The sequence below is a fragment of the Podarcis vaucheri genome (genome assembly GCF_965113315.1).
Source record: "Podarcis vaucheri genome assembly, chromosome: 7".
NCBI classification, from domain to species: domain Eukaryota; kingdom Metazoa; phylum Chordata; class Lepidosauria; order Squamata; family Lacertidae; genus Podarcis; species Podarcis vaucheri.
Window position 1 is genome coordinate 75,291,905 of NC_138765.1, and position 12,284 is coordinate 75,304,188.

General features: G+C 45.1%; 1 long non-coding RNA gene across 1 annotated transcript in view; it reads right to left on the minus strand.

The window, feature by feature from the left end:
- LOC309536539 overlaps positions 1 to 12,284 on the minus strand; it is a 253,860-nt gene that overhangs the window by 22,034 nt on the left and 219,542 nt on the right. The window lies entirely within an intron of this gene.

Sequence of the window (12,284 nt, forward strand, 5' to 3'; positions counted from 1 at the left end):
TCACGAGGCAGCAGCGGGAGGCCCCATTAGCTAAAGTGGTACCTCAGGTTAAGAACAGTTTCAGGTTAAGAATGGACCTCAGGAACGAATTAAGTACGTAACCAGAGGTACCACTGTATGCGGTGTTGAACTTGGCTTCCTGTACATCTCTACTCCTTTTATAGCCTGCTTTTATTTTATGTAGCAATGTCTGAGTGCATAGGCAGAAAATGAATTTTCCACTCCACGAAATCAGCAAGGGGGTGTAGAGAAGCAGGGGGCTGTGGGGGTGTGTGGATTGCCTAAGGTCACCAAGTGAGTTGAATACTGACCTGAGATTCAAAGTTCTGGAGGACAGTTAATGCCATTTGCATAAGAGCAGGATTGCGGAACCTCTGACCCGTAGGCCATTCTTGGCTGGTAAGGCCATTTCTCCCAAAACCATGCCCACCTGTCCCAAGTGTTGTCAGTGGCTGATGTTGGAGGGATGGGGTTCAATCCTGCTGGGATCTGCTTTGCTAATGGGTTCCCTGAAGGACTGCACCTGAAGGAGCCATTCCCACATGTCAGCTCTGACAGGTGCCTGATGGAACTGCCGTCCAGGTACCATCCTGACATCAGGTCAGGCGATGGGGCGGGACTGCCCACTTGTCAACATTGGCCCATTAGGGGAGATAAAAGATCTAGCCTGTGATGCTAAAGAGGTTCTCCATGCCTGACTTTAAAACTCTATTGCATTTGTAAATTGAGGATTAAGAGGGATAAACCAAAGGCATTTAAAGGGAGGTGGGAATGGAAGGCAGGTGACACCACATGCCATTTCACATGCTGGGGAGGGTGGCAGTAAAAGGGAATGGGTGGGGTCAGATGGGAGGAATCCCTAGGCATGGAAAGGTGGACCTCTCAGTGAGTGGTGGGTGAGTAACATTGCCAGTATTATTGGGAGCTTTCCTTATGGATTGCTAGCAGTGGCTTTTCTTGGTCCCAAATTTACACCAGCGGAGTAGAAGTGGATTCTGCTCCTGGTTCCAACTACCATTTTGCTGACGTTTGTGGAGAGGGTTTCTAGTTATAGGTGAGGCTTTGGTTTCTGAAATTTTAAGGCAGTCTGCTTTAATATGGGATTCCCCCCATTTTAGCTTCTGCCTCCTAAAGTTCTGCTGAAAAATGGAAGCTCTAAGAAATTTCTGAAAATGAAAAGTCTCGCCTTCTCTAGAAGCCCTCACCTGATTGACCTGCTTTAGAGGGCAAGTTGTGACTCTGGCTTGCCTTGAAATGCATGCTGACCCATTTGGCAGCTGAGCTAGTCATTGCTTAGGCTATATATTTAGCAAAGAGTCCTTTATGGATAGCTTTGTTTGTACAGTATATTTAAAATGAGACAGCTGGCTAAAAATAACCCCAAGTGTTTCTAGCTATAGCTGTGGAATATTTGGGTTCTACAATCCAATGCTAGTCATCTTCAGATTAGACGGGTTCAAATTAACAGGCATGACTAACTTAGGTCCATTAATTTGAATGGGTGCACTGTTTAAAAAAAAACTTAGTTGGCTCCAACCCTCTGTTTGCAACTGGAAGAACTGTTAAGAGCTGCTGGCAGCAACCAGGTTCACCTGCCAGGTGAGGCACTAGTAGGTCCTGGTTTCCATCTTAACTGGTGGAGCAGCGTTTCAACTGCTCTACAACCACAGCATTGAGATGAGCGATCAGGGAATGAGCACTAGTGGCCGCTGTTGAGCTTCTAAACTGCCTACAGTGGATCTTGATGCTGCTGCAAGGAGCAGATTGGAAAGGGAGCCTGGCAAGGAGAAGCTGGGATGTAGTAGTGGCTGTTTCAGTCACCATGCAGAGGAATTATATATTTATATAGGCGTTTGGAGCCCAAAGGTCAAAACGGCAGGGTAGAAATTCTAAAATGTTATTCCATGGCTGGCGCAGGTCAGTCAAGGTCAGTACACTCTAAAGTGACTTGCCATAATTATTTATTGGATTTATACCTCACCCTTTTATTGAAGGAACTCAAGGTGGTAGACATAGTTCACCCTGTCCTTGGTTAATCCCCACAACCATAATCCTGTGAGCTGCATGATGAAGTGGGGATTTGAAGCCTGGTATGTGGCTAGCAGTTCAAAAGCACATCAAAGTGCAAGTAGATAAATAGGTACCGCTCCAGCGGGAAGGTAAACGGCATTTCCATGTGCTGCTCTGGTTCACCAGAAGCGGCTTAGTCATGCTGGCCACATGACCCAGAAGCTGTACGCCGGCTCCCTCTGCCAGTAAAGTGAGATGAGCACCACAACCCAGGAGTCAACAACTGGATGTTGGGATATGCCAGGGAGACGGGGGCATCAGGCAGGCCCCCAGCTGGCTCCGGACAATCAGCAGTCTCCTGTGGAACAGCATCAGTCAGTCAGTGACACAAGCCTCAGATACATTTACAGACCCGTGCACGCTCTTGTCAGCAGAGTGTGTAAATCACCTCACAGCAAAAGGCGGACAGAGGCAGATGTGCAAGCCTATTTACAGCATTTATTCAGCATAGTTCAGGAACAAAGGAAAACATGTCTGCATCCCTTCGTGTCCAGCAAAACAGCAGTAACATGAAAGCTATACAGTACAGTGGTACCTTGGGTTAAGTACTTAATTCGTTCCGGAGGTCCGTACTTAACCTGAAACTGTTCTTAACCTGAAGCACCACTTTAGCTAATGGGGCCTCCTGCTGCCGCTGCACCGCTGCCGCACGATTTCTGTTCTCATCCTGAAGCAAAGTTCTTAACCTGAGGTACTATTTCTGGGTTAGCGGAGTCTGTAACCTGAAGCGTATGTAACCTGAGGTACCACTGTATACAAAAACTGAAGTTCCCAGCGAGAGCTGGAAGTAAATAGGCATGTGACACACAACAGTCATGCCTGACCCTTTTAAGGTGGAATGGAGCTATATCCTAACACTGGACCTAATGGTGAGGGGTCCCTTTACCTTTACCTTTACCTATGTTGCTATGAGAGGTGAGCCCTCCAGAACTGGACACAATATGGGAGTTGCACCATAAATTTCTTCAACAGCATTGATCCAAGCAGTTTGCCACCACAAGGTGGGCCAAAAACATGGGCTTGAATCCCAGTGGGATCCGCATTGTAACAACTTGGGAGTGGCCCTCTCCTGTACTTGAGGCTGAGGTGCAGAATAAGGGGGACCAAATCTGAGCAGTACCACCTTGCCCATAAAAGGTCTCTGTAAACATCCCTTCAAAAATCCACAATGTTAGCCTTTGCTCTTGAGTTCCTCTTTGCACAGGCTCAAAGTCTCCTGCACAGAACACGGTCACATTTTCATTGGCTACCAGGACTGCACATCCATCTGCCTTTCTGTTCCAAACGGAAGAGGGATGCAAAGAGCTTCTCTTTGTTAGAGATCATGGTAGCTGAAGTCAGTGCCTTTCCTGTGGACAGACATGCCCATACCATAGAATCATAGAGTTGGAAGAGACCACAAGGGCCATTGAGTCCAACCCCCTGCCAAGCAGGAAACACCATCAGAGCACTCCTGACATATGGTTGTCAAGCCTCTGCTTAAAGACCTCCAAAGAAGGAGACTCCACCACACTCCTTGGCAGCAAATTGTTGCGGTCATCTTGCGGTCTTTTCTCTTTCTGTCACATGCCATTCTCTTCTGGCAGCCGTTTTGTGACTGGCACCCATGATGCTTTCTCAGCACCCTAAAGGGCACCCACCAGCATGAGTTTGACTAAACTGCAGGAGGCAGTGGAAGACAGAAGTGCCTGGCGTGCTCTGGTCCATTGGGTCACGAAGAATCGGACACGGCTAAACGACTAAACAACAACAACAGCCCAATTAAGCTAATGATCACGCTGGTGCACTGTTTGCACAAAGACCTTCCAGGTTTCAGGGGGCCGGGAAATGAGAATAGACTTGTCCTAGTGTGTACTATTTATTTTATTTTTAACTCGATAATCAACCTTCCCTTTTGATCCCCACACATCCTGGGACAATAGTAGGTTATGGCTCAGTCCCAGCGGTTGTTGGCGCCGGCTCACGGAGTGCTTTAAAAAGCGGAAGCTTTCAGGACAAACCAGGGAATCCACATAATTGCTGGGTTCTTTGATAGGGCTCACCCTTAATGGTGGCAGCTGTGTGTTGGTTGTGGACAGCCCGGTCTCTGCAGCCTCAGTCAGCTTGCAGATGGAGCTGTTGGATTCAGGAGAACAGAGGGACTTGTGGGATCTCTAGGACGCTTTAGCCAAAATAAAACCCCAAGCCCCCGGAGCCTAAAACCTGCCTTTACATGTGTGTCAATAATTGGTGGTTCCCATAAGAAAAGGATTGGACAAGTTGTGGGGAGGGAAAGAGAACATCTTGTCCCAGGAGTTAATGTCCGTCTGCACATGTTTCTAATCCTATAATTTGACCTCTGCCATCTCCACCTGAAAAAGGATTTTAAGTAGCGCAAAGCATCACTGCAAAGAAAGCAAGATGATGATCCAGCGAGCAGATTGAGAGACTGTATTCTAGATCCTGTTTGGGACTACGATTTCCACATCGTACTGGCTGGTTTTAAAATTCTCCCAAAGGAGCCCATGACAGCACACAACAATGTAGCAAAACACTGCAATTAAAATAAAAGCATTAAGAATATCTAAAAATAGGTTTTTTAGTATTTTTTAAAATAGCCAAACAGCCTTACAGCTAATCACCTAATGTACCTGCTCCATTGCAGGGGTTGCTCTTATATAGCTTAGTTTCAATGGTCATTGATACGGAGCGACTCTGACTGGCAACTTCTGCGTTCCTGTGGGCTACTCTCGGCTGAAAAAACCTGAAAAATCTGGAAACCTTGTCACTGAAGAAGCCCAATGGGAGAAACGGGGGTGTATCCTGAGAACTACCTTGTTGTTACTAAGTAGTTCCGTTTGTTACACTCTCAAGACATAGGACGATGCAGAAGGAAGTTTCGTTTGTTACACTTTTAAGACATAGGATGATGCAGAAGGGAAATATTAGTATGAAATGGCATTGCCAAGAGGAACTGTATGTTGTAATCATTGGACTTTACAATCTTTGGACTTGACAATCCTTGGGCTTTACGACAATAAATACCATATTTTTTGCACCATAACGCTCACTTTTTTTCCTCCTAGAAAGTAAGGGGAAATGTCTGTGCGTGTTATGGAGCGAATGCCTGCGGGTGGCGGGGGGGATCTGCTGCAGTCGTGAGCAGAGAATCCATGGTTCCCCTTTCTTCCCTCCTCCGTGGTTACAAAGCATGGATCCACATGGATCCTCAGGATTTTTGCATTGGGCTACTCCAAACTCACTGTCAGATCACATGTCTGTGGCCACAGCATGAACCACAAAAATCATACATGCATCTACTGTTTCGTTTAGAATATTTTTTTCCTTGTTTTCCTCCTCTAAAAACTACGTGCGTGTTATGGTCTGGTGCGTGTTATAGAGCGAAAAATACGGTACATATAGAAGGTTAATAGTAATATGATATGTTATTGCCATCAGGAACTGTGCTTTGCCATTTTTTGATATGACAATTAAATTACAGTTTTATTACATATAATGTTATGTTACTTTACAGCCAGTTACGTGTGTGTGGTGGTGTTCTAAACATGATTTACGTAATGAGGCAATTGCGCTGTGTGATATCTTGTTCTCTGCTTGACTTAGTGTAGTTACGATCTCGTGTTTCGTTCATCTTTTCTGCTGCTCTGGGAACTGTAAGAGCACATGGACTTGTGCATACTTTCACTTAAAAACAGTTCACTTGCTCTCTTAGGAAACATTTAGTAACTGTACAGCTCTAACTGCGCAAAATGGTTTCAGAGATGAAATAACATGGGGAGAGTCTCCTACAGATATACCTCACCAGAGAACATTCCACAAAATGGGGAGCCACCACTAAGGAGGCCCTGTCAATGATCAGCACTAACCAGGTAGCAACAGCGCCATCAAGAGGGATGTGCTGGCAGGGGCTAATAGGAGCTGGAGGCCCACAAGTTCTCCATGTCTATGAGTTGCGGGAAGACTGATTCAGTTCCTACTTAATGCACAATTCCCAAAACGATACGTGAACCAAAACCCAGCCAGCCTTTGAGATTTGCCCTGCTCTGAATTTAGCAGTGCCATTCTCCGGCCAAGTAATGTTTGCCAACATGCTTATGCTAGGGTAAAGCATGCATCTAAATACATGTAAGCCAAAATAACACACGAAAGCACATCACATGAGGCAAACATGCATACAAAAATGTGCCTATCAGTGGAAATTCGCATTAAAATACTGATGAATCGTCAGGAGGATTTTATTTTATTTTTTTAAAGCAAAGCGATGAGGAAATTTGGAGAGCTGAACTAAAGATTGGAAAAAATGAGGAACTGAGGGAAGTTGAAAGTGACAGATTTGCCCACCCCTAGCTGTGCCCAATCCAGACCCTATGTTCTTTTGCCTTGGTTATCCTTAGATAGCCTTTTGTTTTGTTCTTTATTGTGGTTGGGCATTTTTCTCCACCTTTATCAGGTGTTGAATCTCACCATGTAATTGTGCTTGGCAGAACACAGTGTCACAAGAAAGGTGACTCATCTCAAAGCAGATGCTCCCAAGCTTTGTCACATACCTGTGGCAAGCGGTAGTTCTGGCAATGTGGACTTCGGGGTTGGATTACCACAATATTCTGGGCATGGGGCTTCCCTTGCGCTCAGTCCAGAAGCTGCGGGTAGCACAGAGTGCTGCGTCACGGTTGCTGACAGGCATGAGACCCTCTCAGCATATAGCACCTCTGCTCAAGAGATCTGCAGTGGCAACCCAAGTCCAACGTGTTATCAAAGGTATATAAAGCCCTAAACAGCTTGGGACCAGCTTACTTGAAGGGTCGCCTTCCTCCCCCCCGTACATGCCCATTCAAACGCTTCGATCTGCAGAAGTGGCGCCACATTGGCTCCCAGTACGTTTCTGAGCACAATTCAAAGTGTTGGTGCTGATATTTAAAGCCCTAAATGGCTTCGGCCCAGTATACCTGAAGGAGCATCTCCACCCCCCACCGTTCAGCCCGGACACTGAGGTCCAGCTCCGAGGGCCTTCTGGTGGTTCCCTCCTTGTGAGAAGTGCGGTTACAGGGAACCAGGCAGAGGGCCTTCTCGGTGGTGGCGCCCGCCCTGTGGAACGCCCTCCCTTCAGATGTTAAGGAAATAAACAACTATCTGACTTTTAGAAATCATCTGAAGGCAGCCCTGTTTAGGGAAGTTTTTCAATGTTTGATGTTTTATCATGCTTTTAATATTTTGTTGGGAGCAACCCAGAGTGGCTGGGAAAACCCAGCCAGATGGGTGGGGTATAAATAATAAATAAATTATTATTATTATTAAATACTCATTCTGCACTTGTAAGAAATTGGCTTTGTAACATACACTATGGAACTCCTTGCCTATTGACACCACGCAGGAGCCTTCAATATACTCTTTCCAGCACCTGCTTAAAACATTTTTTTGTAATAAACGTGTGTTTATTTCTTTATTGCCCTCTGCAAGAAAGAATAGCTGCTGGCAACTCTATAGACTCCACAGCTGATAGAGGGGTCCTGCTTCCCATTTTTCTTTCTGCTGGAGCTTGACTGTAGCATTGACACCGTTTTGTTTTGTTTTGTTTTGTTTTGTTTTGTTTGGTGTGGTGGAGGACCATCAGCCCTCCAGATGTTGCTGAACTACAACTCCCATCCCATCCCAAGTTGCCCACTCTTGCCGGGGCTGATGGGAGTTGTAGTTCATGAACATTGGGAGGGCCAAAGGCTACCCGGGCTTGGAGTAAGTGGATAAAATGTTTGAAGTAAAGGCTAGAGAGTGACAGGAATGTATTCTGCATGAGTTCTACTTGATGTAGTTCCTTCGACGTTAGTTTTGGAGACTTGCAGAAGTCAGTTGGTAGTTCGCTGCACCACAACCAGGGCGGTGGGTGAACAGAGGATGCGGAGACCCAGCAAAGTCTTCAAAGATCTCCTGCTCTCAGCAAAGCGACTTCTTCCAGAGTCCCCGGTTAAGAGGAAAACTCTTCCACACAGTTCAAAGCAGCAAAATGTTTATTGGTTCTAGACACAAGATGGAGCTAAACACTGCAATCTACTATAGACAGTTCTTCTGGTCTTTGAACTAAAGAGACATATGTATAGAGAGATCCTCAAAAACTATCCCCATGCTAGCTAATGCTGCTATGTAAAACTCGCAGCCTCTTCCCCTGACTCTCACAGATTCAGAGTCAGACCCAGGCAGCAAACAGAATATGCCACAATTTTATCATATGTGGTGGTCTTGTAAAGCAATAAAGGCTTTATGGGAAATGATATATAATGAATTTTTTTTAAAAAAATATGTTTAAAATAACATATTTTATTTTTAAAATAATTTTTTTAAAAAAAGAAGCCTTTCTATTAGGAATTATAGGCACCGACATCCCAAAGGAACAGAAAAAGACTTTTTAAGTACACGACAACAGCAGCATGGATGCTGCTAGCCCAGAGATGGAAAGAAGAAAAAGGAATGGGAAACTAAGCTGTTAGACTACGCTGAAATGGCAAAACTGACTGGGATACAAGAAGACAAGCAATTCAAGAAAGAATGGAGAAGGTTTATAATTTATTTAGAAGACCATTGTAGGCAGATGAAAACATTAGCAGGATTTTAATACCACTTGTAATGTAACAAATATTATGGATAATATGGATAGGTACAAAACACAGACTATGAAATAATATGCAGAAATAATATGTTGACAATAAGACCCATGGAGGGGATTCAGTTGCGAGATTCAGAGAAATCACATCTTATGGATATGCACTTGGTATTGTAACTAATTTGCGCTTGTAAAATAAAGTAAAAATGATTTCCAATCGACCTCAGCTCTGTTGCTATGGTAACCTAGTGCACCTGACACCCTTATTTCATAACATCCAGACAAGGAGGATGTGCTCTTCAAGATGAAGCCAAGCACCGTGTGATTTAACCTAGTGTTCACATTACACCAAGAGTTTGCAGGCACAACAAACTTGGGTTTACTGTGGTACCTCAGGTTACAGACACTTCAGGTTACAGACTCCGCCAACCCAGAAATAGTACCTCGGGTTAAGAACTTTGCTTCAGTGTGAGAATAGAAATCGCACGGCGGCAGCGGGAGGCCCCATTAGCTAAAGTGGTACCTCAGGTTAAGAACAGTTTCAGGTTAAGAACGGACCTCCAGAACGAATTACCGGTAAGTTCTTAACCCAAGGTACCACTGTATTAATTTTGATGGAACTACTCTGAATTTGACTTAGCTGGATGCAACACCCAGATTCAAATCCCTACTCAGCCATAAAGTCTGTCATAGGGGTGCATAGCTGTCAACTGTTCCCTTTTTTAAAGGGAAATTCCCTTATTCTGAATACGATTCCTCACAAGAAAAGGGAAAAGTTGACAGCTATGTAGGGGTGGGAGAACGGCAGGCCTCAGGCCTGAATGCAGCCTTCCAATCCTTGCTATCTGACCCTTGTTGGTCCTGTTTAACACACACACACCCCAAAAAAGTTGTTTTTGCTTTGCTTGAACTCAGACCGTGCCTCTTGCTCGCTTGAATGTACAGGGGGAGATATGTGCAGAAACTAGCTTACTCTATAAAGGTAAACTTCATCTCAGTTGCTCCACCCACTTTTGACTCTGACCCCGCCCACCACTGGCATGTGGCCCCCAAAAGCTTGCTCAGGGGGGTATGTGGCCTCTGACTGGGAAAGGTCTGTGTGCTGATTCTGCCACCACCAGGCCAAAGTAGGCCTCTCTCTAGTGATGGTAGTCAGGGCTTGTTCTTGTTCTTTCTGTCTTCAGTGCTTAACAAAGGCACAGTTTATCCAGGAGATTACCCAGCTGTGACTCAGGGAAATCCAGCCTATATTATTTGTCTTTGAACCGGAGGATTTGGGGTGCGTTATGTGAATGCTTTGATTTGAACCAGGCTGCTGGCATGCCAAATACCTGATTATTTTGCTTAATGCCACCGCATATTTGTTTTTTTAAGTCATGTTCAATGAAGATAAAACTCCTCTGGTGGTTTCGGTTTTGCTAAGAACAACTCAAAAGATGCTTCCTTGAAATGGGTTTTGTCATCTAGCGAACCCAGAGGGAAATTGAAGGCTAGGAGCTACTAGCCAGGGCAAACACCTGCCAGCCAGTTTGATGGCTAGGGCCAGTGATCTAGGAACATATTGAGATGCAATAAAACTGCAAGGATATTTGCAAAGCTATGCAAACCAGTGCGGTTTCAAATTGGATCCGTTAAGGTCATATTGAATCCCGATTCTGTCTTCCACAGCACTGGCCACCCCTCCCAGTTTTGTGTCATATGCAAAATGCATGATCACCCTTTCAATTCCTTCATCTAAGTCATTGATAAATATGTTGAACAGCAACAGGCCCAGGACAGAACCCCACCAGACCTTCTGGACCACAAGACATTGCTGGGAGATAAGCCTTTAGGTTGGAACAAAGATTGATGAGACCAGTCATCAACTCTTAGAGGAAGTCCTCATGGTCTAAGCCTGTGAGAGACAGGGACGGGTGAGGCGGCTCCTTCAGCCATGTGTGTTCGTGGGCAGGGAAAGACAGGTTTAGGTTTTCAGCTAGGATGATGTAAAGGTAAAGGTAAAGGGACCCCTGACCATTAGGTCCAGTCGTGACCGACTCTGGGGTTGTGGCACTCATCTCGCTTTATTGGCTGAGGGAGCCAGCGTACAGCTTCCGGGTCATGTGGCCAGCATGACTAAGCCACTTCTGGCGAGCCAGAGCAGTGCACGGAAAAGCCGGTTACCTTCCCGCCGGAGCGGTCCCTATTTATCTACTTGCACTGTGACGTGCTAACGAACTACTAGGTTGGCAGGAGCAGGGACCGAGCAACAGGAGCTCACCCCGTTGTGGGGATTTGAACCGCCAACCTTCTGATCGGCAAGCCCTAGGCTCAGTTGTTTAACCCACAGCGCCACCCACGTGTAGGCTGAAGGAAAATTGTGGCATTTTCCAAGTAACAAAGAGAGCCAGAATGGCTGGCTCCTCTGTAGACCTATGCCTGCCTGCTCCTATGAAAGGAGCAAAGAACCATCTTGAGATGTGAATGCTAAGAGCCTTCTCTCCACTGTCAGAGTAAGATTGTCTTCTGTTATGTACTGAGCTCATGAACAATAGGATCCAGAATGCAGCAGTCTGATTGGTCCGCAGGAGCCACCCAATCCAGTTCCAGGCGGAAGTGAATCAACCACATGAGTGGCTTGCAGCTAATCAGGCTTCTGGAGGAGGTGAATCCGCAACCTGATTGGCCTACAGGAGCAGCCTGGAATTAGCCAATCACACGGGGCCCATTGTGTAAATAATGTATATATAGCTAGACGTTTGGGGGAAAGGTTCATGCATTGCTGCTACGAGCTGAATAAAGAGCATGAAATTCACACTCGACTCCGAGTATATTTCATCTTCCATAAACACAATCTTAACAGTGAGTCCGTAAGAAAAACACAGAGAAGCTGCATAACAAAGGAGATCACAGAAAAGAAAAAACAACCTTCCCCCCTTTTTTTTAACTCCCCCCTTTTTTTAACCCCTCCCTCCCCCTCCCTCCCTCCCTTTAAAGAAAATATATATATACATCTTTCTTATCCCTCCCCCCCCCATATACCTACTTTTACCATTTTTCTTTTTAAAAGAGGGGCCACTGCTGCTGCAGCCACCCTTTATTTGAATCTTTACTTTTATTTCTATCTTTTCTACTCACTATTTAAAGACACACTTTTCCACACACACATCCTCAATTTAAACCTCATTTTATTTCCACCTCAAACTCCCCTCTTAAGATTTAAAATGGCAGTACCCAGAAAACAGCCCTGAACCATCACAGGCCATTTCCTGGGACTGCCACTTCGCCCCAGACTTTCCACTCTCTTTTACCTACCCTCTTTTACCTATACTTTACTCATTTTTTTAAAAAAATAAAAAGCTCTATCTAAAGACAACCCCCCCTTTTTTTTTTTACCTTTAATTCTCATTTTTATCTTTTACCCGTACACTTTTGGTTGCTTTTTTGCAGACGGAGAGTGGTGGCGGTGGTTGGGGGGAAATAGTATTATTATTTTTTAAAAGACAGAGCAGAGCCATACAATTATTCTTCTTTTCTTTCTCTTTTTAAAGCTCTTGTTGGCTTGTTCTTGAGGGGGGAATCTTTCGCCCCCAGCTACGACCACCACTCTCTTTTAAAACAAAAATTTCCTCCATATACCCAT